Source organism: Vombatus ursinus, unplaced genomic scaffold (assembly GCF_900497805.2).
Source record: "Vombatus ursinus unplaced genomic scaffold, bare-nosed wombat genome assembly UNPS02003292.1, whole genome shotgun sequence".
NCBI classification, from domain to species: Eukaryota; Metazoa; Chordata; class Mammalia; order Diprotodontia; family Vombatidae; genus Vombatus; species Vombatus ursinus.
The window spans coordinates 1,719,236-1,743,136 of record NW_020943070.1 but is presented as its reverse complement, the minus strand read 5'-3'; the positions used below and the strand labels follow the sequence as shown (position 1 = coordinate 1,743,136).

The following is a 23,901-nucleotide window of genomic DNA, read 5'->3' as shown; positions in this document are numbered from 1 at the left end:
CATAAAGAGCTATATTATCCTTTTAAGGAAGAGGTATGTGAACGTTAAGTATAAATTAATAACTCTTCTTTTGATGAAAAACAAAAGATAAAATTTTATTGTGATAGGAATATAAGAAATTCATAGAGTTCAGTGCACCCTACATTCAGCATATGTAATCGGCTATAAGAGAATGCGGAACAGTAGAATTCCTATTAGAAAGTTAATACCTGCTCTATAGCTTAACCGTAACATAATTCTCTCTCTCTCCTCTCTCTCCTTCTCTTTCTCTTTCTCTCTTTCTCTCTTCCTCCCCCTCTCTCCCTCTCCCCCTCCCCCTCCCTCCCTCTCTCTCCCCCTCCCCCCCTTCTCCCTCCCTCCCTTCCTGTAGCTTTATTTTACAGGACCTGGATTGTAGAACTGGCAAGGGTCTCTGAACCCTGGCCCTTGTTTATCTGACTACTTGTTTAAGAAACTTCTTGTGACTCAGAGAGTTCTGACTCTGTCCAAGCAGCACTAGGCTTCACTGGGCATTTCCTGGCACTAGGATTCACTTTCTAGCTTAAGGTTCTGATACAAGGCTGAGTCTAGGAGAGTGATTGTTAGTCTGAATTAGAAGGTGGTGACTCACTGGGGCTTATCTTGGAGAGCCAGAGTGAAGGAAGTAGCCTTTTGATAACTCCCCCTTCCACCCCCCCCCCCCCCACCAGAGATCCACTTATGGCATTTGGCATTGGCCAGCTGCCTGCAGTGCCAGTGAAAGGGACGGAGCCGGGCAGAGTCCTCAGCCAGCAGGGCTCAGGTGTCTGGGCAGAGGCCTGCTCTCTCAGGCTACTGAAGGCTCCTCCCCAGCTACCGAAGAGGTTACTGAGTCGTACAGGAAGGACAAGCTCTCAGTATAATTGGGCCACTGCCTGAAACTGAAGAAAGGCTAGTGGAATACAAATGTTTTCAGTTTTCTGTCTGCTTTGCTTTTCTTCCTTTGAGTTCCAGCAGCCCCTTGCCACGTTCCTCTGGCTGTTTGTCCTGTCCTTGGACATGTTTCTTTTGTTTTTGTTAAAATGGGGAGGCAGCCAGCCATCTGTTTTGGACAGGACCCCCGGAAGTTTCTTTACTTTGTGAAGATCATCCCAGATCCAGATTCTTCGGCTTTGTGTCTTAGGTTGGCCAGGAGCAATCAGGTGCTGGAAGAAGATAGATTGATCATCTCGATCATCTCTGGTTTCTCATGTTTGTTCTTTGGCACTGGAAAATAGACCTTCTCAGCCTATATTACTTATATATTTGAGCATCATCTCTTTGCTTAGTGAATAGAGTTGGGATGAAGGGAATTTAGGTGATCTTAATGGTTAGTGTCTAATAGCCTGATGTTCCCCTGTCTCCTCCCCTGCACCTTGTAAAGTATTTCCAGGGCCTCAGAAAGTGATCCTTCTGGGGCCCCTCAAGGTTTCAGAGCCTGTAGTTTCTTCTCCCTTAACATCCATGTCATTAACCTTGTTTATGAAGTAATACTACGTTATTCATCTGAGAACTTGTAGTGTTCCTGAGTTGTTCAGTTGTTTCAATCATATCTGACTCTTCGTGACTCTATTTAGGGTTTTCTTGGCTCTCACTGGAGTAGTTTGCCATTTCCTTCTCATTTTACAGATGAGGAAACTGAGACAGAGTGACTTGCCCAGGGTCACACAGCTAGGAAGTATCTGAGACCAAATTTGAACTCGGGTTTTCCTGACTGTGGCCACAGCACTCTATCCACTCCTTCGTCTAGCAGCCTGTTCCCTGAGTAGATCACATCAAAATTCCCAGCCTTGCCTGCCCCACAGGGTCCTCCAGCAGGCCTCAGTGCTCACTTATTCTCGTTCTCTGCCCTGCCTTTTTCAAAAGTGCTTGGGCACCTGCCCCTTCGGAATTCCTTGTCCTCTTCTCATTGATCTGCGGTCCATATTTCAGGACTCCCCAGAAGCTTGTATTCAACCATCCAACCAGATCGTGGCTTCTCCATTACATGTAGGCACATATTTATACTTGATCAATAGTGGGAGACATGACCAGAAAGGGAAAACAGTTCTTGTTATTTGTAGCTGCGTATTGTTCTTTTATGTTGACTTTCTGATAATAATTGACACTCCCATAATGCTCTCAGGATTGCAGAACGCTGTACATACAGGCTCTGACAAACTCAGTCATCGAGAGTATCGAGTGCTATAGATACTGTCCCCATTTTACAGAGGAGGAAACAGAGGCTTTAGGAGGTGAGGAGGTGAGGTGACATTTAAATCCAGAACTCATCTCTGCTAGGCCCCGATTCATTTCAGCCGGCCTCTCTTCAGCACTTACAGAGTTCCCTGCCTTGGGCAAGCTTGTGTTTCCTTAGGGGAAAGCTTTTCTTGATGGAAGAATACCTGGGAGAGAGCACGGTAGAAGACTGGAAAGAAAGGAGGGGGCCAGGTTATGTATGAATAGCTTTGAATGCCCCTTCCCAATGCTAGTACCTCCTTCCCACACTACCTTGGATAGATTTGTTTTATTAACCTTGTATCTGTGCTAACCCACACATTTCATAGGTACTTGCCTCTTCCGTTAGAATTCAAGCTTACTGTGGGTCAGGATAGTTTTATTCTTTGTATGTATTTGTACCCCTTGTGCCTAGCACATAGTAGGCACTTAAAATACTTGTTAGTTGATTGAGGAGAGAATGCTTGAGTATTCAAAGTGGATGCAAAGTAATTTCTTGGGAGATTAGAATAGATTTTCCATAAGAGATGGTGCCTGAGTTCAATTTTGATGCAAAGGAAGGGCTTTTTGAGGCAGAAATGAGGAGGGCATGCATTCCAGGGATTGGGGGTGAGGGGGAGCAGCTGAATGAAGAGTTTATGAAGAGTAATGCCTTACAAGGCTGAAAAGCGGAAGTGAAAGCACCCGGCCTTTGCTGAGGTTTTGTACCTCCTCTCTAACTGGATTCCAATCCAGTGGGATGAGAGCAGGCAGACCAGAAAGTGTGAGAGTTAAGAAGACCTGAGTTTAAGTCCTGCCTCAGAGGCATATCAGTTCAAAATAGTTTAGCCTAAGCATTCTTTTTTTAAATAGTATTTTATTTTTTCCAATTACATGTAAAGACCATTTTTAACATTCATTTTTTAAAAATTTTGAGTTCCAAATTTTCTCCTTTTTTCCATCCCTTCCCCCTCCCTAAAATGGTAAGCAATTTGATATAGGTTATATCTATACAATCATGTAAAACATATTTTTTAGTAGTCATGTAAGAGAAGAAAGAGACCAAAAGGGGAAAAAAACACACAGAAAAGTGAAAATGATATGCTTCGATCTGCATTCAGACTCCATAGTTCTTTCTCTGGATGTGGGTAGCATTTTCCATCATGAGACCTTTGGAGATGTCTTAGATCCTTGCATTGCTGAGAAGAGCCAAGTCTATCAAAGTTAGTCGTTGCACAACGTTGCTGTTGCTGTGTACAACGTTCTCCTGGTTCTGCTCACTTCACTCATCATCGGTCCATACAAGTCTTTGCAGGTTTTTTCTGAGATCTGTCTGCTCATCATTTCTTATAGGACAAGAGTATTCCATTACATTCATGTACCACAACTTGTTCAACCATTCCCCAATTGATGGGCATCCCCTCAATTTCCAATTCTTTGTCAGTACAAAAAGATCTGCTATCAATATTTTTATACACGTACAGCCTAAGCATTCTTACAGAAAAAGTCCAATGGATGAAGAATTCCTATTGTCCGTAGTATTGTATTCAATTAAATAACCAACCCTTAAAACCTCTCAATTTATTACGTGTCCATTTTGGACAAACATAGCAGATGGACAATGAGTTGGCCCATTGTTGAACAGGAAGAGCAGACTGGGGGCTTTGGGGAAATGGAAAAGATATTTTAATGCCCCTCACAATTCTTCCTGAAAAGGGGCCGTATTTTTTGAAAAGTATATTTTTATGGATAACTTTCATTTCACCTACAGTTCCCACCATAACCCTCCCCCAACCTGCTCTCAGATAGCCAGCCCTTATAGTAAAGACTTCTTTAAAATATGAAGAAAAATTTCAGCAAAACTAACCAACATATGACAGAAGTCGGACATGTTTGTGCCAAAGAAAGCGCAAAGAAGGTGGAGGCCGCTGCTCGTGTCTCTTCTTTGATCGTCATTTCCCAATATTCCATCTGAGCTGTTTTACTGCTGCTGCTGTTTGTTTTTTTATTTACAATGTTATTGTCATTGGGTATATTATTTTCCTGGTTCTGCTTATTTCATTAACTTTTTATCATTTCCTATAAGTCTTCCCACACTTCTCTGTATTCATTAGGCTCCTAGTTATATGTTACTTCATTCGTGTACCATGGTTGTTTAGCCATCCGCTAATTGATGAGAATCACCTTTGTTTCCAGGTGTTGGCTACCACAAATGGTGCGTTGGGTCTGCGTGGAGCTTTTCTCTTTTTATTCTCTGGCCCAACAGTGGAATCTCTGGGTAAAAGCATATGGGCATTTTTACTTTCTTTGCATAATTCCAAATTGCTTTGCAGATTGGTTGTACAAATTGAGAACACACCTCCCCCTCCAGCATTAAGTTACATCTGTTGACATCTTTAAGGTTCATCTTTTTAATATCAGTATATTCTATTTATTGTAAGACATGGAGCACTATATTCTCTGAAAAGTTTAAAATTCGTATTACACAAGAGAGGCCCCGGGATATGGGCTGGAGTAGGCTGAAACACAGTACAAACAGGAATTTGTCATGAACAGTGGTAATTATTAGAATGACCTGGTTCAAAGAGTTGCCCTTCAACCTGAATGAGTTACTGTAATTATCCTAAGAACCTTCTTAGAGTAGAGTGGATTGTTGTCTGCTACGGTTTCTACACCCTTAATCATGGTTTAATTTTTTTCCCACAGCCCAGTAGTGTGTTGTTAACTTCTTAATAGCATCTTTAAATGTTAGTATTTGTCTTTTATCACCCAGAAGGCTTGGTCACTTTTTTATTTTTCTTAAAATATTAAAATTGGATTTTTTTTTTACTTACTCAGTTTTAATTTAGCAGAAGCTTATGGAATAAGTATTTTTGAGTGACAATTAGGGCTAAAAAAGAAAGTACAAAGATTTTCCTAATTGAGTTTTCTTTTTCTTTTGTTAAATGATAGACTTTTAGAAATTTAAGCTGTTGAATTAGAATTGAATTATAATACTTTTCAAAATTAAGTTTATAAACTTTATAATTTGGGGGGGGGTTGGTAGATGGTTTTGAAATTTAAGTTTAAACATGTAAGATTTGAGTACCGAGAATTAGCTTTAAACAATAGCCACATATCCATCTGTAAATGAGGAGGTTGACAATCTTTTTGGCTCTTAACTCTGATCCTTGAGCCCAGCACTTGGGGCCTCTCTTGGCTCTGAGCACCTTTATTTTATGTACTTAAGAGAGCTGAAGTTGTAGACGTTATTTTTCCTCTGCTTTAATTTTTCATTATGTTATGTCAAATCATATGTGTTTTTTCTCTTGTGGTTAATAAAACCCAGTTATTAAGCTCTGTATATTAGCGACACTACACTTTATTTCTAGTGTGCTGCAGCAATAAATTTGCCACTAATGTTCTTGATTTTATTTTTTAAATTTCTTTCTGCATAAATGTCCGAAAGAAGTACCTTCAGGGAGAAAGGTATGTGGGTGTATGTGTGCATGCGCACGTGTGCTTTCATTTTAGTAAATATTAAGTTCCTGCTATGGGCAGGATACCCCAACGACAAAAACAAAACAATTCCAGGATCCCCAGCCTTCTGGGGAGCTCATGCTGGGGGGCTCTGTCAGTAAGGGCAATTGAGAATATAGATAGAATCACTTCAAGAAGTCTCAGAGAAGCTAACCCCTGTTTGAGGTGGGGGATGGTCCCTGCCCAACTAGGCTTCCCCACAAGCAAAGGATTCTGAGAGTTGGAGGTGCAAAAAACATGTGTTTTCAACGTGGGGGATCTGACCACTTGGATTGGAGTATGTAGGGAAGTACTGTAAGCTAACACTAGAACTTGAGAAATGGTGGGGCCCACCTTGGTGATCACCTAGTACAGCTCAGGCGCTCAAGGGGTCCCCACTAGAACATACAAGAGGTCAGGCAGACAATGGGGAGCCGCTGCTTCTTGAGGCAGCCCCATTCCATTTTGGAATGGCCCTCCCTGTTAGGAGGTTTACCTTTTGGTAATTTCCACCCATGACCGCTGACCTGGGGGAGAAACACAGGCAGTCTTCTTCCTCCTCTAGACTTTTTAGTATAAGGACATTTTGATTTGATTTTTGCAACATGCCTGGCAGCTACGATCTTTGCAGCCTTCCTTAGATTGACTCCATTTATGGTCAGGAAATCTCCCCATCCTATATTCTCTCTATCAAGAAATCCAGAACCCATTATTAGACACTATGTTGTCTGCCAGTTGTTCAGTTCCCAAATTAACTTTTCTGTCTCTAGTCCTTTGTTTTTAATGGATAAATGTGAGGAAAACACAAATTGAGCCTTTGTGGTTTTCAGTTTCTTGCCTAAGACTTCATAATTTGTCAGTAAACATTTCTTAAGCGTCTGCCACATGCCAGGTACTGTGCTAAGCACCGGGAATACAAAGGAAAGTAAAAAGACAGTCTTAAGGAACTCCAAGTCTCATGGGAGGGGCAGCAAAGCTGTGTACAAACAAGCTATCTGCAGGATAAATCAGAAATAATCAAGAGGGCAGGCACTGGAATTGAGAGATTGGAAATGACTTCCTGTAGAAGATGGAATTTTAGCTGTCACTCAAAGGAAACTAGGGAACCCAGGAGATGGAGATAAGAGTCAGCATTCTCATCATGGGGACAGCTGGAGAAAATGGAGCTGAGAGATGGAGGGTCTTGTTCATGGAACTGCCAGGAGGCCAGGGTTCCTGGATTGAGGAAGAGGTGTTAACAGAGTCAGGTAGAAGAAAACAGGGAAGGTAGGAGGGGTTGAGTAATAAGGGCTTTGGAGGCCATGGGGAGCAACTGGAGTTTATTGAGTGGATGACATGATCAGACTCGTACTTTATGAAAATCGTTTTAGTGGATGAAGGGAGGATGGACTGGAGAGGAGAGAGCCTTGAGGCAGGCAGACCTCCCAGCAACTATTGCAGTAGTCCAGGCATGAAGTGACCAGGGCCCGCACCAGAGTGAGGACATGTTAGAGGAGAGAATGGGGTATATTCGAGAGATGCTGCAGAGGTGAAGTTGGATATGGGGGCAGGGTGAGAGAGAGTGAGGAATCCAGTATGACTCCAAGGGTGGGAGCCCAAGGGATGGAAGGACGGTGTTGCCCACTACAGTGATAGGGAAGAGAGGAGGCAGGAAAGGCTTAAGAGGAAGGATAATATGTTCGGTTTTGGACATTTTGAATTGAAGATGTCTCTTGGACATCCAGTTTGAGGTGTCTGAAAAGCTGTTGGAGATGAGATTGGTGATCAGCAGAGAAATTGAAGTGGCAAAGGTAGATTTGAGAATCATCAATGAGAGATGATAATTGCATGCATGGGAGCTGACGATATCACCAAAGGAGGTAGTACAGAGGGAGAAGACCAGGGAACCCAGGACACAGCCCTGAGGGCCACCTGTGGTTAGAGGGCGTGATCTGGAGGAAGATCCAGCAAAGGAGACAGGGGAGGAGTGGTCAGAGAGGAAGGAGGAGAACCAGGAGAGAGAGAGAGCTACATCCCAAAAACCTCAAGAGAAGAGGCTACCAAGACAGACAGAGATTGTGAGTGCCAGTGTTAGAGGCTGCAGAAAGGTCAAGGAGAGCGAAGCCTGACATGCAGGACCCACCGTGACATCCCCTCTCTCTCCCCTTTGTTTAGCACCGGAAGCTTGTGGCAGCCTGGTCCCTTCCTTCCTAACCAGTTGACTCCCTCCTTTTCTTCCCTCTTGGCAGCTTTGGCTGCACTCCCTACCTCTTGCTCCTGTCTCCATGCCTTGCACTGGATGTCTACCAGACGCATTGCTGGTCTCTACCTGAAATGCTCTGACTCCCCAAGCTTTCCTGGTCCAGTCCCTTATCTCCCTCTCCCTACTGAGGTCACCTCAACCCCTGACTCTATCACCTGTCTGTGTTTTTATCTGGCTTCTTTATTAACATGTTGTCTCCCTCATTGGATTGTGAGCTCCTTGATAGGAGGGACAATGTTTTGGCCTTTCTTTGTATCGTCGGCAGAGGCTGGCTCTTGGCACGTGCTTCTGGACCGACCACTTTGGGGATTCCAGAATGCTCTGCAAAGGTCAGTTGTGTAGGAAGCTGACACACACAGTCGGAATCTTGCTTGTGTGGCTTTTCTTGGACATTTTAGATACTGTTAGAGGCAGATAGTGTATAGCTTGAGAATTTTGTGAAGAAAATACTGTGAGATTAGAGTACGTTTTAAAGTATTGTTAGCAGTAGTAATAATCATTTCTATTTCTCTAGTGCCTTAAGGTTTGCCAAGCACTTTATATCTGTATTATTTTATTTGCTCCTCATAATAACTGGACACAGCAGGTGCTGTTACTACTCCCATTTAAAGATGAAGAAAGCACAAGCAAGGCTGGTGAAGGTTTAAGGCCACATGTGACCTTAAGGCCCCTGGTTCCCCACCTCTGATTCCCCACCCTTGGTTTAAGGTCTTGCCCAGGGTCAGATCGATTGCTACGAAGTGTTGGAGACAGAATTCATCCTTGGAACCATTTGGGAGTGGAAGGCCAAGACTCTGTTATGCAAAACAAGCAAATTAGAATCCTGTGTCATAGCAGCCTCTAGGAAAAGAAATTGGGGGAAAGGTGGGAGAATTGACTATTCCAAGAGACCTGGATTTTGGCATCTATCAAATTTACTTTCTTTTATCTGAACTTCTATTTGTTGCCCTTCGAAACACATAACCTTTTTCTTTTACAGTCTATGAGATTAAATCTCTTCTCCGCAAACCAATTAATTGAAAATGAGGACACCCCTTTACAAAGTGGGATACTTAAGGCCGCTCTCACTGTCAGGTGACACTTCCATTAGATACTTCTTACTCTTACGTGGCTCAGGCTTCAGAGAGTCAGGCTTCCCTCCCCACCCTCCTGCACCTGTTGAGGCCAAAGTGTGCCTTGGTTGTCAGATCACAAAGAAAAGAAATTCCACCTTCATCATCTATGTAGTGGTTCCTTTCACCGTGATTCAGATGGTGGGAAAATGAACTTACTAGAGAAGGAGTGAGTTTTCCTGTTGAGATTTTGGAGATCTCGTTGTTGTTTTTCTGACTGGGGCATTGTCATCTCCCCTGGACTGAGTCTGTCTGTCGTGTGATGAGCCGTGGAGATGCCCTTGTCCAGTTTTCGTGTGGGTACGGCTTGCGTTTCTAGGGCTCTTCATCCCCCACAGCTGGAAAACGCTGATTCCTGAGATGGGCATTTGAACTGCCATTGAAAATAGATTGTGAAAGGATTGAAGGGGGATGATAATCATCATAATAATGGTAATGATAATAGCTAACATTTATATAGCTCCTGTTACATGCCAGGCATTATGCTCAGCGCTTCACAATTATTATCTCCTTTGATCCTCACAACATCTGTGGGAGGGAGGGGCTGTTCTTTCCATTTGAGTTGAGGAGTTACAGTTGAGGAAATTGAGGCCCCCAGATGTGACTTGTCCAGGGTCCCGCAGCTACTGAGTGTCTGAGCTCAAATTTGACCACGTGTTCCTGACTCCAGGCCCAGTTATCCTCTGTAATAGAAAAGTCATTCACATTGAGTCAAGTAAGTTATAACGTGAAAGAGAGTCGGATTGGGCACGACTTTTTCCTGGGATTAAGAAATCTTTAGATTTTGGAGGATTTTAACTATATCGACCACATGATCTAATGAAGGTGCCACCTGTGGGTCTTTATGAATGTGGAGTAGCAGATGCTGTGTCCCCTGGCCCTGCTGCCCTGCCACCTCTAAGCCCTGTGGTATGGCTCCTGTGGGTGTGGCTCTGATGTCATTGGCATGGGGGAGCTTCTTTTTTCAGCCTGGAAGCCAGGGCTCACCATATACTCTGGTACCCAATACTGGATTGTTTTAGCTCGATGTCTGCAGCGGATAGAGCACTGAGCCTGGAGTCAGGAACACCCAAGTTCAAACAAATCCAGCCTCAGACAACTTAGTAACTGTGGGACCATGGGCAAGTCATTTCACCTTGGTGTGCCTCAGTTCCCTCATCTCTAGAATGGGGATAATAATAGTAATAGGGGTGTTGTGAGGATAGAATGAGATAATTTATGTTTTGTAAACCTTAAAGCCTTATAGAAATGATAGCTATTGTTACTTTCTCCCTCAGACCTAAGCTGGGATTCTAGAATGAACTCCGTTTTTAAAAAATAAGCTGATGGTGCATGTGACCCCCAAGTCAGGGACTACCCTTAATAAACTGTAAGGTCTAAGAGGGCAGGGAGGCCTCCTAGCTAAAGTTTGTATCTTCCTCAGAACCTAACATGGGCCTTTTATGTACAATATTATTCGGTATAGTTAATAAATGTTGGTAAACTGAAACTTTCCTCCCAGTGGACGTTTTGATCCTCAGCAGAAAGGGAATCTCACAAGCCAAAAAGGCCAGCCCTTCTCATTTTCCAGAGATGAAGCCTGAGGGGACAGAGGGGCTGAGCAGGGGCTAGCACCCAAGTATCTGAATTTCTAGGCCGCTCTAATATTCTTTCCTCTATTCTATGCTTTTTTCTCTTGGAAATTTGACTCTCCCCACCCCTGATCCATTTCTCTGTGGCCTGTTCAATTTCTGCAAATCATGTTCACGAGCCAGTTCTCAAGACTTTACCCTTTCGTGTCTGGACCTAGGCTTATTAGCAGCAGTGTGCTCTCAGTGATGTCTGCCATCTTTTCCTGGAGTCTTTCCAGTTGTATCATGCCTCAGCTAGGTGCTCAGCTAGATAGAGTGTCAGGCTTGGTGAGTCAGGAAGACCTGAGTTCATGTTCAGCCTCTGACGCTCACTTGCTGTGTGACTCTGGGCAAGTCACTTCACCCTCTTTGCCTTAGTTTCCTCATCTGTCAAATGAGCTGGAAAAGGAAGTGGCAAACCACTCCAGTATCTCTGCCAAAAAAAAAAACCAAACCAAACCGAAATGGGGTCATCAAGAGTTGGACATGACAGAACAGAAACAACGCCAATTATTTATCAGCCAAAAGGTAGAATCCCAGTCTCCTCTGGCTTCAGAGCTTGTGCTTGTGGGGGTCATGGGCAAGGTTTCTTCGTTTGTCTGCACAGCAGACAGGCTGATATACCAAAGGCAATGATGAGATCAGCTTGGGTTACTACATTACCCACTTCCCCCAGTTTTCTTCAGTGACTCATCACTCTGGCATTCCTAAGGGAGGGCCCCTTCATTTCCCTTATTTTAAACTCTTAGAGTAATTGCTACTTTAAACTTGAAAACTTCTAAACAGTTCCCAGGAAGAACAAGAAGAGGGTCATTTGGGCACAAAGTGGTAAAGATCCTTTTACCATGGGTATTGGCACAAAGAATTGGGTACCCTACACGTGGCCCCAAATCAGAGGCAGTATCCCAGAGCTGAAGATTAGCCGTTGGTGTGTGCCACCGTAACTCCAACCTCCAGCCTTGTTAGGGAAATATTTGATTAAGAAACATGGATGTTCCGGGTTAGTGTCTGGGCCTTCTTTATGTGACTTCTTAGGGGAAATAAAGGCTTTGTTTATGGTTCAGTAGGAGGGAATGAAATAGTGCAGGTTGGCCAAACCATAAAGGATTTTCAGCCTGAGACAAGCCCTCCAGCCAAAAGATTTTGAGTGGTGTGGAGAGTTCAAGAAACAATTCTTTTTTAGAGTCTAACTCCTACCTTACACCACTCATCTAGGTGGTTATTCAGTCAGTAGATAGAATATCAGCAGCTTGAATTTGAAGCCGTTTGGGGTTTGCCAACTGAAAAGCAATAAAAAAAAATCACAGAAGGTTATATCTGAAAATAGTTCCTTAACCTGCTGGTTGAGTCCATGAAAGGGAAGCAGAGGACTTTCAAGAAGCATAGTGATGACGGGAGCCTCCTTTGGCCTCAGTTTCTTTGTCTGTAAAGTGAGGGGCATGTCCATCATCACCAGATGATTTTTGTATACCCCTGTGTGCTGTAAAATTCTCATCAGTCAGTTAAGATCACTACTAAGCTACTATAACAATTTAGTACCAAAAATCTGCATTCATTTTTAAAATTGAGCATCTACTTTGTGCACATTGACATAATTTTAAAACAAACACTTGCCTCAACCTTCTTCCAGGAAGAAGAGAAAGACCAATCATGGGAAATGGGTTGTCCTGCCTGTCTAACAGATTTTTATCACTTTATCTTCGACTTAAAAACTGTGTCGGGGACAGCCGGCGTCGGGAGAAAGCACAGACTGGCTTTCCAGGCCAGGGTCCGAAGAAGGGGTCACTTTGAGACTAGTAGGTCCCCTCCTGCCCTCAGTGCTGTGGGGATCCAGTTTGAATGGACAAGATCGGGCAACTTTGTTAACATTGTCTGCCCCTCCTGCATTCCTCCTCTCAGTACTCTAGTCCATCCTTGGCTCCTAACTGGTGCTTCTTCAGTCCGTCCTGCAAATAATGACCAGGCTCCTAAGTCAGGGCCCTTTCCTCTGCCGGCAGAGAGGTGGGCTAACGGACAGAGCCCTGGGAGAGAGAGTCTGCAGTTGGAGGCATGTCTAGTTTTCCAGTTTGACTAGCATGTAATGTCCAGAAAGGGCAGCAAGTAGTGTAAAATCAGGTTGAAGACATACCTATGGTGTTTGCATTTTATCTTCCCAGGGTGAGGAACCTGTGGCCTCAGGGCCACACGTGGCCCTCTAGGTCCTCAAGTGCAGCCCTGGGGCTGAATCTAAATTTCACAGAACAAATCCTTTTATTAAAGGTTTAATATTATTATTATATATTATTTATATAGTTATATATTATCTATTAGTATATTATAACTTTATATATAATATATTTTATATTAAAGGTATTGCCATCAAATAGAATCTAGACCATGGAAGTTGTTGAAGGGTTTTAAGCAAGAGAGGGACATGGTTGGATTTGTGTCTTAGGAGGATTATTTTGGTAGCAGTGTGGAGGGTGAATTGGCTGACATTCTATCCCTGGATACCCTTCCTAATGGAAGTCTTACCTACCTTCTTGTCTTTTCCCCACACCTCTTTCTGCTCCCCCACAGTGAATAGAAAAGGAGCTGGCCTCGGCTTCTCTCTTGCCCATTTTTAGCTCAGGCCCACTAATCCACCACCTGCCTTGTATCTCCTTGACGTCCGTGCCGGACACCCCCATCTACAGTAGCTGTGTGCTCCATCTTTTCTGGGACAGTCAGCTTCAAGACAGAGAATTTCAAGAAAATAAAGTGTTGAAGCTTCATGAAGGGAAGAAATTTCCTTGTCCCGTTTTTTGGTTCAGGAAGTCTTATCATCCTGATTATCTAGATTATTTAGTGTTTCTTAAAACTGTGGGTCATGACCTCATATTGGTCACTGAAAATTTGGCCATAGTAAAAGGTTTCTGAATGTGCAACAACCAAAAATTAATTAAAAACGAGATGCATAATGAATCTGAGGTGTTGCTGGCAGCGTTTGCCTGTGTTGCATTGGGGAGCTTCCCTGTAGCCTTGCTTCTGGATACAAAGCATGTGCACTTTGCACTCTGCATGCCCTCAGACCACGCAACTCCTCACCAAATACCCCAAGTGGAAGAAGTTTAAGAAACCTTGGTGAAGCCCTTAGACGCCCGCCCTTCTCTCTTCCTGGCTGAGCTCGGTGCTTGACTTGTGTGTTTTCCTCTCTCTCCCTTCCTCTGTGACTTCATTGAAGACTCTTTGGACACTTCACAGCCCTTTTTCTTCTGCAGTTTCTTACCTGTTGAATGAGTGCTTAGTTCTTAGGATTTTGCAGTTGTTTGTAGGCCTGGCCCCCTGATGCTGTTCTATTCTCCCCTTCCAGCCCAGATTGAAAGCCTACGGATGCCATCTTTTGGCAGTGCCCTTAGCCCTGAAACACTGCCTCCCAGCCGGCAACTTCATTCTCCTAGAAGTCTCTTCATCTTCCCTCACGGGGATTCCGAAAATCTGAGAAAAGGCTTAGCCACACAAAGACTGCAAATAGCATAACAAAAAAAAATTTGAGTTTTGACAAGCCATTTGCTATTTATAACAAAGGTGAAGAAGTAGTTTGGAGCAGAGAAAAATTAACTTGTAGTTCATGAAAATATAACAAGACAGTAATTACAAATCTAAACCTGTAACATTCTACAAATTGAGATAATACCATCACCAAACCTGATGGGTATTGGGCTTTGCCGTGCGAACTCCTCTATTTCCCTGAAACCCATTTTTTTTTTCAGTAAGCTCCTAAAAAATCTCTATTTTGAGATTCTTTATTCATCCTGTTTTCCAGGAACGTTGCCCTGGATCATGGGTGGTCAGGTTAATGATGGTCTTAACCACTTCACTTGACTCACACTTAGGAAGCTTCATTCTAAGTGAGGAGAGAAGTGCTTACAGTCCACTAGGGGAAAATATGCATAACTGGGTCCATTGGTGTTTTCTTGGCATGAGTACAGATGGCACCCTCTGCATTCTGTCATGGGCTGTCGTCATCTGTGATAAACTTTCCCCTGGAGGATCCACGTGAAGCGCAGCTGCCTCTGTCTTGCTGTGGACCAAGCCCACCCATCTCTGTGTCTAGTCCCAAATGCTTTTCTACCACATCGTTCTTGTAAGTCATCACTGATAACACGCTGCAGCCTCCTTACCCCCATGCTTGGCAGAGAGAAGGCTGAAGTGCCTCTGTGAGCCTCTGAGCTCAACAGGTTGGATACTCGCTCAAATACTGTGCTTGGCAAACTCCTCACTTCACCCTTCTGTGATTCTGGTACAGCCTCCTGTGAGTAATCCGCAGATGATCTCTCCAGGGTGCTGGAGGCCTTCCTCTGTGGGAGCCAGTATGGTCCTTGGTCTGTCCATCTGTTACCTCCTGCTGTTGCAGTTCTGACTGACCCTCCTTTTCCAGTCAGACATCTTTGTAAAATCAAACAACTGTGTATCATAATCCAAACAATTTTTGTTAAAGTCATTTTTCAGTCATGTTAGACTCTTTGTGCATGACTCTTCGTGACCCCATTTGGGGTTTTCTTGGCAAAGATACTGGAATGGTTTGCCATTTCCTTCTCCAGCTCATTTGAGATGAGGAAACTGAGGCAAATAGGGTTAAGTGACTTGCCCAGGGTCACAGAGCTAGGAAGTGTCTGAGGCTGGATTTCAACTCAGGTCTTCCTGACTCCAGGCCTGATGCTCTATCCTCTGCGCTACCTAGCTGCCCCCAGTCTGGACAATGTGCATCACTTATTCACTTTATGAGGCTAGTCTCTTCTGAAGGACCATTGATTTTTTTTTTTCCTAAGGAGGCCGATACTCACTGTGGGACTCTGGCTAATCAGTCCACCACCTACAGGCAGGAGTATCTGGAGCCTCATCTTTTTACTGAGAAGGATTCAGGGATTCCTTTTTTCATTTGGATCATCTTTGGCAAACATCTGTTTTCCTATTGGATGCTTCCTTTGGTGGAGTAACACAATAGTAACAGTCCTAGCTGTTGAGGAATTTCGTATGATTTTACAGTGTGGGAAACACTTTGAGGAGAGCTGTTAAAGCTGCATTGTGTTCTCTTTTTGGGGGGGGGGAACAAAAAATAGGCACAGTGGAATGATTTAATTTTCTTTATCTCTGTTAGTTGTGTGACTATGAAGATAGGATCTGTTGTAGGAAATTCCCTCCAAAGAGCGTGCCTGTTTCTTTCTCAAGCTTTTCGCCAAGAATGCCTTCTTTGTCAGACAATAAACACTTGTTAAGTGCCTACTTTGTGCCAGGCATGCTGCTCAGTTCTATATATCCTTCTCATAGAAGTTTCGGAGGTAATAAAATAGACGTGTGGTCTTACATTTCTTCTGTCCTCTGGACTTTTTTTGTTTATTTTTGGTCATTGAACAATCCATAATCTTTTACATTCTTTTGAAATCTTTTCCCCTTTAAGGGTGACACTGAGCTTGGGAGCCTGGATGATGGGGAGGATGGTGGTACCCTCAGCAGCAATAAGAACATTTGGAAGACGAATAACAATAAAGTCTGATTTAGACACATTGAGTTTGAGATGTCTATGGGAGGACATTGGTGATGTGAGAGTGGAGGTCAAGAGAGAGTTTGGGGGGCAGCTAGGTGGCACAGTGGATAAAGCACCGGCCCTGGATTCAGGAGGACCTTAGTTCAAATCTGGCCTCAGACACATAACACTTACTAGCTGTGTGACCCTCGGCAAGTCACTTAACCCCATTGCCTAGCCAAAAAATAAAAATAAAAATATAAAACATAAAAAAATAAAGCATGAACAGACATTCTCAAAAAAAAAAACCTTAAAAAAAAAAGACTTAGCTCTATGACCAGAGCAAGTCCCTTAAGAAAAGGAAAAAAAAAAAGAGAGAGAGAGAGTTTAGGACTTGATATGTAAATCTGAGAATCATCCATGAAGATGATAATTGAATCCAGATGAGCTAGTTTTCTGTTGACCTCTGACTTCCATGTCTTTGGGTTTCTTTTTTAGTAAGTGCGAACATAAATGGTACCTTTAGTCATTTGTCACAGAATTTGAGGAGTTGGAAGGGACCTGGGTGGCCATCTAGTCCAACCCATAAGCCAAAAGCAACCCCCACGACAGCATGCGTGACCAAAACAGTCATCTGGCCTCTGCCTGAACACCTCCAAAGAGGCAGCTCCTTAGAGTTAGGATTGCTCCCACCCCCATTTTAATCAGTCATGATGGGAGGTACCAGGAGAATCCAGTCCATCTGGGGAAATCTGAATCTCCAGCAAGTCTTGAGCCTTCATATGCTTGCTAAATCTTATTGAGGCAATCATAGCTCCACAAACGGGATCTGTAAACTCCAAATGCCAGCAGAGGGGAAAAAACCCATAAACAGATACCGTAACTTAGTCTCGATCAAGTTCCTTAAATGGTTAAGGAGTAAAAGAGTACTTAGTTACTCATGGTTTTCCTGAGCGATTTAGGAAAATGTCATCATCTTTTTAAAATTTGGTGATGGACAGTTGTTGAACTGTGGACCTTCTAAATACAAACAGTCATTTTTAAGTCTTAAGGCCAGAGTAACAGCAACGTTGTGCGATGATCAAGTCTTTGATAGACTTTGGTCTTCTCAGCGACACAATGATCCAAGACAATTCCAAAGGACTCATGATGGAAAATGCTATCCACATCCAGAGAAAGAATTATGGAGTCTGAATGCAGATCCAAGCAGACTATTTTCTTTTCTTTTTTTTTTTGTGGTTTTTTTCCTTTTGTTCTGTTTCTTCTTTCACAACATGACTAATGTAGAAATATGTTTTACATGATTGCAAAAAAAAAATCCTCAGCACTATTAATTAGTTCTGGTGTGTGAGACAGTGTGTCTGGTTGAAGTACTAACTTCCTCTTGCCATTCTTTTTTTTCTTCTTTTAAAAGATTCTTTTTCCCCCCTCATCTTCATTTCCAAATATCTCTCTCTCATCCCTTCTCCAGTGAGCTCATCCCTTTTTAAAAAGTACCATTTTGGTTTGTTTTTTTTGTTTAGATTTGGTGTCTGCCTTTGTGACACCCTCTTAGGTTAAAGTGCAGGTTGCCGTTACACTTAGTGAGATATCCTTTTCCCTACCTTTTTGTGTGGAAGTTGTCATGCCTCCTTCACCATCATTCTGGGTGCCATCATCATTCTTCTCAGAGGATTTGTAAACTTGCTGAAGAGCTGGCATAAGTATCTAAAATAGAACCACAGGATCATCAGTGAAAATGTCTTTTAGCTTTCTTGTCATTGTCCTTCTAACTTGCTTCATGTCGAGCTGCCTTTCAGAAAAGACTTAGCAGAGTTTGAGTACACAGCAGAAAATGGCTTTTCTTGCCTCCAGCCTGAACTGATAGAAATTGTTCAACCCTGTTCTTATCCATAGTATGTGTGCATACGTGTATGCTTACATGTATCTGTACTGCATGTGGGGGGGCAGGAGAAGGGGGTGAGACCCCATGTGGTCCCCTCTAAAACAGTAACTCTTCTTAGTTATGTTGGTCAGGCACTAAGCATTTATTAAGAGCCTGCTGTGTGCCAGGCACTGTCTTGAGTCTTGGGGGTACAGAGAAAGACTCTAGACAGTCTCTGCCCCACAAGAGCTCACGGTCTAACGGGGAGGCCGACATGCAGACACCCACCTGCGTGCCAACAAGCTCCAGGTCACGGGGGGGGGGGGGGGCGATCGCTGCTCCACTGCCAGCTCTGCCTTCTTGGCCATATTCCATGTATGTTCTGGAAAGGATTGTTGTTGCTTTTGGTGGTGGTCTGGACACAATCTGTGCTGCACTTCCCTTGGACCGTCCCCACTGCCACCAAACTGTATTAGCTCAGGCCCCTCTTCCCTCAACCCTGACCCCTCACAGTCACTTCCATGCTTGCCTGCCAGGCCGCACAGCCTCTCTTCACCCCCGTCCGTCCGAGGCATCACCGTGAGGTCAGCTGGGTCATTTCTTAAACACCCTTAGTAGCCTTCTCCTGCTTACCTTAGAGTTCCTTCTTCCCCGTAGGTGAGCACCTCACAGCCCAGTCTTACCATTCCATCCTTGGCTCACTCTGTTTCCCTTATGCATTGTATATTTCTTTCCAGCTGAAGAAGGCCCATACCCTAGAAGAACCACCTCCTCAACTGCCCTCCCTTGCTCTCTGCTTGTTGAAATCTTACCCAGCCTTCCAGACCTAGACCAAATGCCATCTGCTTCGTGAAGCCCTCTAGAGACTCTTGAACCTGACTTTCCTTCCTGTGAATTTATATTCTATTTTGAATTATAGTTAATTGTAACACTAGAACATTGAAGCTTTGGAGTTACTCCAGTAATAGAAGGGGCTGTATTATTAGTATCAGGATAGATTGAGATAACGGGATGCTTAGCTTAAAAAAAATGACTTAGGTGGAAAATGATTGTTGTCCCCAAGTATTTGGAAGCCGTCAAAGGGAAGATGGATTGCATTTACTCTGCTTGGCCCCAGTAAAACTGAGAATAATGCGTGCACGTTGTAGCGAGGCCATGCTGTCCCCACAGGGAATGAGCTGCTCTTTGCTGGGGAACTTGGAGTGGAGGCTAGCTGGTCATTTGTCAAGAATGTTGTAGAGAGAACCTAGGTCAGAGCTAAAATAGACAGCCTCGCTTCTTGCTTCCAGTTTTGAGATTGTTTGTAACTTCTTCAACCTGTTTGCGGGGTGAACGGCAGGAACCCTGACCTATTATTTTGACTCTTCTTTCTTGGCTGTGATGAATAGTCTGTGGACTGAAAAGGTCAGGACCAAAAATGGTGAAAGGGAATTTGAACCCCAAGATAAGTAGGACCATAGTATGAGAGCACCTGGTCGTCCTTGAGGAGTTCAGGTCCCCAGGACCAGATTAACTCCTGCCAAGGAATTCTAAGAGCTGGCAAGTGTGATTCACTTCCAGTGATCTTTGAAAGGTCATGGAGACTGGGGACAGGCTTCAGGATGTAGAAGGTCAAATGGTGTCCTGATTTTTAAAATGAAGAAGAGAGCGGAGTCTACAGACTAAAAGGAATTGTGATTGACTTTGATTTCTGGTGAAATTCTAGATGATATCATTAAAAATAACAATAATAAAAGCTCATATTTTTATAGTGCCTACTACGTGCCTGGCACTGTGCTAAGTAAGCTCTTTACAAATATTGTCTTACTTGATCCTCACAACAACCCTTGGAAATAGGTGCTATTATTATCCCCATTTTCCAGATAAGGACACTGAGGTAAACAGAGGTTAAGCAACTTGACCTAAGGTTACATTGTAGTAAGTCTCTGAGGCTAGATTTGAAATTGGATCTTCAGACTCCAACCCTAGCATGACTTTGTCAAGAATAGGCAGTGCCAAGCTAACTTTATCCCCCCCCCGCCGCCTTTTTTTGGCAGAGTTACTAGATCAGGAGAAGGTTTCAGATAAAATTTCTAAGTTTTAGTAAAGCAGCTGTCCTAGCCTTTCCTTGTTTCTTAGTGGGTGAGGTGGAGAGATGTGGGTCAGATGACATTATGTGTAGTTGGGTTGGGTTCAGGACTGCTTGAATGGCCAGATGCAGCGTCATTAATGGCCCATTCTGGATTTGGAAGGGTCTCCAGTAGAGCTCCTCTGGCCCCTGGCCTGGGCCTGGGCCATGGGCTGGTTAACACTGTTATCTCTGACTCAGATAAAGGGATGGGTGGGGTGTTCAGGGAGGACCAGCACCCACTTCTCCCCCCCCCAGGATGTACTCTCTTGTCCTGGGACTGGAGAATTGTCGAAGAGGCTTCCAAGGAATTGTGAATGATTTTAATGGATTGGTGAGAGGCACTTTGTTGTAAAAGAACTCAGTAAGATTCCAAGACAAGTGCTAGAGGCTGCTGTTAAAAAAAAAAAAAAAAGAAAGAAAGAAAAAGAAAAGTAAAACCTCTGTATGATTTTCACAGTTGAAGCAGCTCCAATGGGTTTAAGGTTCTGGTTAATTGAGATTTTACTCTGTTGATATCTTTGGTGTTCTGAGTGTCCATGCGATAAATCAGTCAATCTCTTGGGCGTTTGGGACAGCTAGACCACATGCGAGGTGTCAGAAATGTTTGTGTGTCATAGTCGTTTATTTTTAGAAGTTAGGTTGACATCCCAGTTCCCTCTTGTTTTTAGTTTTAGTTTCACTTTCCCTTGAAAGGGATCTTTTTTATTCTGTTAAGAGTTTTTGATCCAGATTAACCTTCAGACAGGAAAAAAAAATAGATAGCTTTTTGTCAGGTTGCATCTTTCATTATTTCTTTTTATCCCAAGAGTCAAAGAAGCATTTTCTGTTTTTATCTGTGAATTCATAAACTCTTGTTTGCAGTGATAAAATACCTCCAGGCAGCTAAAACTCTATCAAGCAATGAGCATGTTGGGAGTCGAATCATTTCAGGGCAAGGAGTCAAATGGAAAGTCTGCTGCAGAGCATTTTGCCTTGTCTTTTTGAAAACAATTTAACCACTCTCAAGAGCAAAGGCCCCTTTCCTTGTACTAGTAGTAGGTTTTATTGGCCAGAGATGAAAAAATAGTTTGGGTTTATGGCATTTGGATTCCTGGCATATGATGCATTAAGGAGCTGTTTTTTACCCTGTACATAAATAGGGGAGCAGACTGCCGTGGCTGTTGCCAAAGGAAAACGAATAAAGTGGATGTGGAGTCTGGTTTTAAGGCCATGGGTTGAGGAATATCTGAAATCTTCGAATCTGTGACAGTGAGGACGTTTTGCAGCTGCTAAGGAGGACATTGGAGCAGTGGCAGGCAGGGATTTGTGGGCCCCTTCTCAGCCCTATAACACCAGGGCCCCGGAGAGGAAAAGACTGGAAGTGTGTACAGATAGGGGCTGCCCAAGGAAGCTAACCTTCTCCTCCCTGCTTTTTGGCCTTGTTGAGGGAGGTGCCCAGCACCTGTTAAAATCCAGAAATACCTGCAGAGCCTGTGTGGCTTTTGTGCCCTAGAAAGAAGGCTCAGATAGGTGTAGTAAGGCTCCATTGTGGTCTTCAGTTAGTGGCTTCTGCCGCGTACATCTCTGCCTCTGGCCTTTTGTTCATGCTGTCTCCCTCGTCTTCCACTGATACCTGTCTGGATCTCCTTGTCCTCCGTACCCCAGCCTGAGGCCCAGCCTGTTTCATGAAGCCTTCTCTAACTTGCAGCTTATATTGATCTCTGAGTTCCTAGTGGATTTTTACATAGCACCAAATAGTCATTTGCTTGCTTTTGAATCTCTCCCTGTCTATTAATGTTGTCTCTCCCACTAATGTATTAGGCAGCAGGACATACCTAAAAATTCCCATTTACACAACTTTTTTTAATGAAGTAATTTCCTCATTAGCAATGATGTGAAGCAGATATTGCAGCTAGCGTTACTCCCAAAATACAGGAACCATAAGACCCAGAAAGGGGAGCGTGATTTGTGCCCATTAAATGTTGGACTGGAATTCTCCTTGATCCCAAATCCAGTGTTGTTTTTACAGTACAACAAATTCTTATCGATTGATTCGTGTTTGGATTTTGAATTTCTCTAACACAGCATAGCTATATAGATACAGAAACATAAACAACTTTGGATCGTTAGAGAAGGTTTAGAGATTCACCTTTAATCAGAATATAAGATTCGGTATCATATTGAAATAGAATGTAAGAAAAAAAACTTTGGGGGCTATGACAGAGTCGTTTGTGAAGATGGCAGACACTGAAAGTGACCAGGAGGTAGCCCCAGGAGCTGAAGTGGGAGCCGAGGGACATGGCCGCCAACCACTGCCCGCGATGGTGCCCGTCACAGAGGGGCCTGGAGCCAGGCTCAGGAAGAAAACCGGTTCGCTGTTGGAAAGATTCGTTGTGACCCACAACCCACAGGAGAGGCTGCACCCATTAAGTTGTTATTCCCAGCATTAATGAGATCGTGGCGATGCTCCAGAATCAGCTCTGTTCCGCACCAACAGAAAAGACCATTCCTGCCTTCAGGATTATCTGAAAAAGGTGAAGGGGCTAGAAGAAAAAACAGAAGGGGCAATGTCATCTGGACAGTGGAAAGATGATGACTGGAAAAGGGCAGCAGCTGTTTGGAGATTAATAAGGAGTGTAGAAAATCCATTTACAATCATTTTTCCCATTTGCTCGGTCTGATACCTGGCTAAATTCTTATGGCCAGGATAGTCTGAAGTGCTGAAGCCTTTCCAGGATGGTAGCGCTTCTGATTTGCTGTATACAGCAAGCCAGTCGCTTTAAGGATCCCACTGGGCAAATGGCATCTGGGCCTTAACCTTTTTTTTTTTCCACATGCCTCATCTATTCCGTCTTTATACAAAGTTTTAATTTACAAATAATTTTTAAAAAAAATTTTTAGCACACTTGCTCAAAAATAAAGTCCCAAGGCAGAATCTAAAAACTTTGTCTTCCTATCTGACTGCCTGAGCAGGATAGTTTGATATAGGCAGTAATTTGGAATCTAGAATTGAAGTAAACTTTGTCCATTTCCTGGAGTTCTTTGTTATTTAATAACGACAAATGACATCTTTACCCAGAATACTAAGACAGCAGTGCCTTCTCCAACTTGAGGCAGTATTTTTGGCCCGACACTCTGCAAAAGCATTATGACCATATCCTAAATTCTTAATAAACTCATGTATTTGTGACTAAGCCGTTTGGCTGCTGTGTAATGCAACTTTGGTTTTAGCATTATTGTGAGTCTAGATGCCTGTTTGCACATCTGGTCCAGGCAGATGTGGCCCTGCCCAGACTGCCCTCTCTCTTGTCCTGATTGGTGCCTCTTCTCCTGCTATTCATGTCAGGGGGAAGATCTTTGGCTCTTGGCGACTCTTTCCCTGGAGGAGGGAGAGTCAGGAGCTCTCGGCGCAATCCTGAGAGCTTTGGCTTTATTTCCCACCCCACCCCACCCCCCAACTCTTCAGACTTGAAGTCAGGCAAGTAGCCAAAGAGCAGGGAAGGTTTCAGATAGACCATAATAAAACACAGGGCTTGAGGCTTCAGAGTGAAAACATTTTCATGTTGTAAAGGCGACTGCCATTAAGTTTGTAGATCATGGGAGTATAGATTTCGTCTGACTCGGAAAAGGCTGTTAGGTCAGCATGCCCATCCCATTATGTGGAGCTGAGGAAGCTAGGTAAATATTAATGCTTTATGATACTTATTTCACTAGGTTGCTACAGGGAGAACTCTTCGTAACCTTAATGCACACTGTAAGTGTGGGCTTTGGACTAGAACACTGTGCTCCACAGAGTCACAAACTTTTG

At 43.5% G+C, this 23,901-nt stretch overlaps 1 protein-coding gene across 5 annotated transcripts in view; it reads left to right on the top strand.

The window, feature by feature from the left end:
* The window catches only part of TNRC6B (trinucleotide repeat containing adaptor 6B), a 214,771-nt gene that overhangs the window by 10,019 nt on the left and 180,851 nt on the right, over positions 1 to 23,901 (top strand). The gene's annotated exons all lie outside the window — the stretch shown is intronic.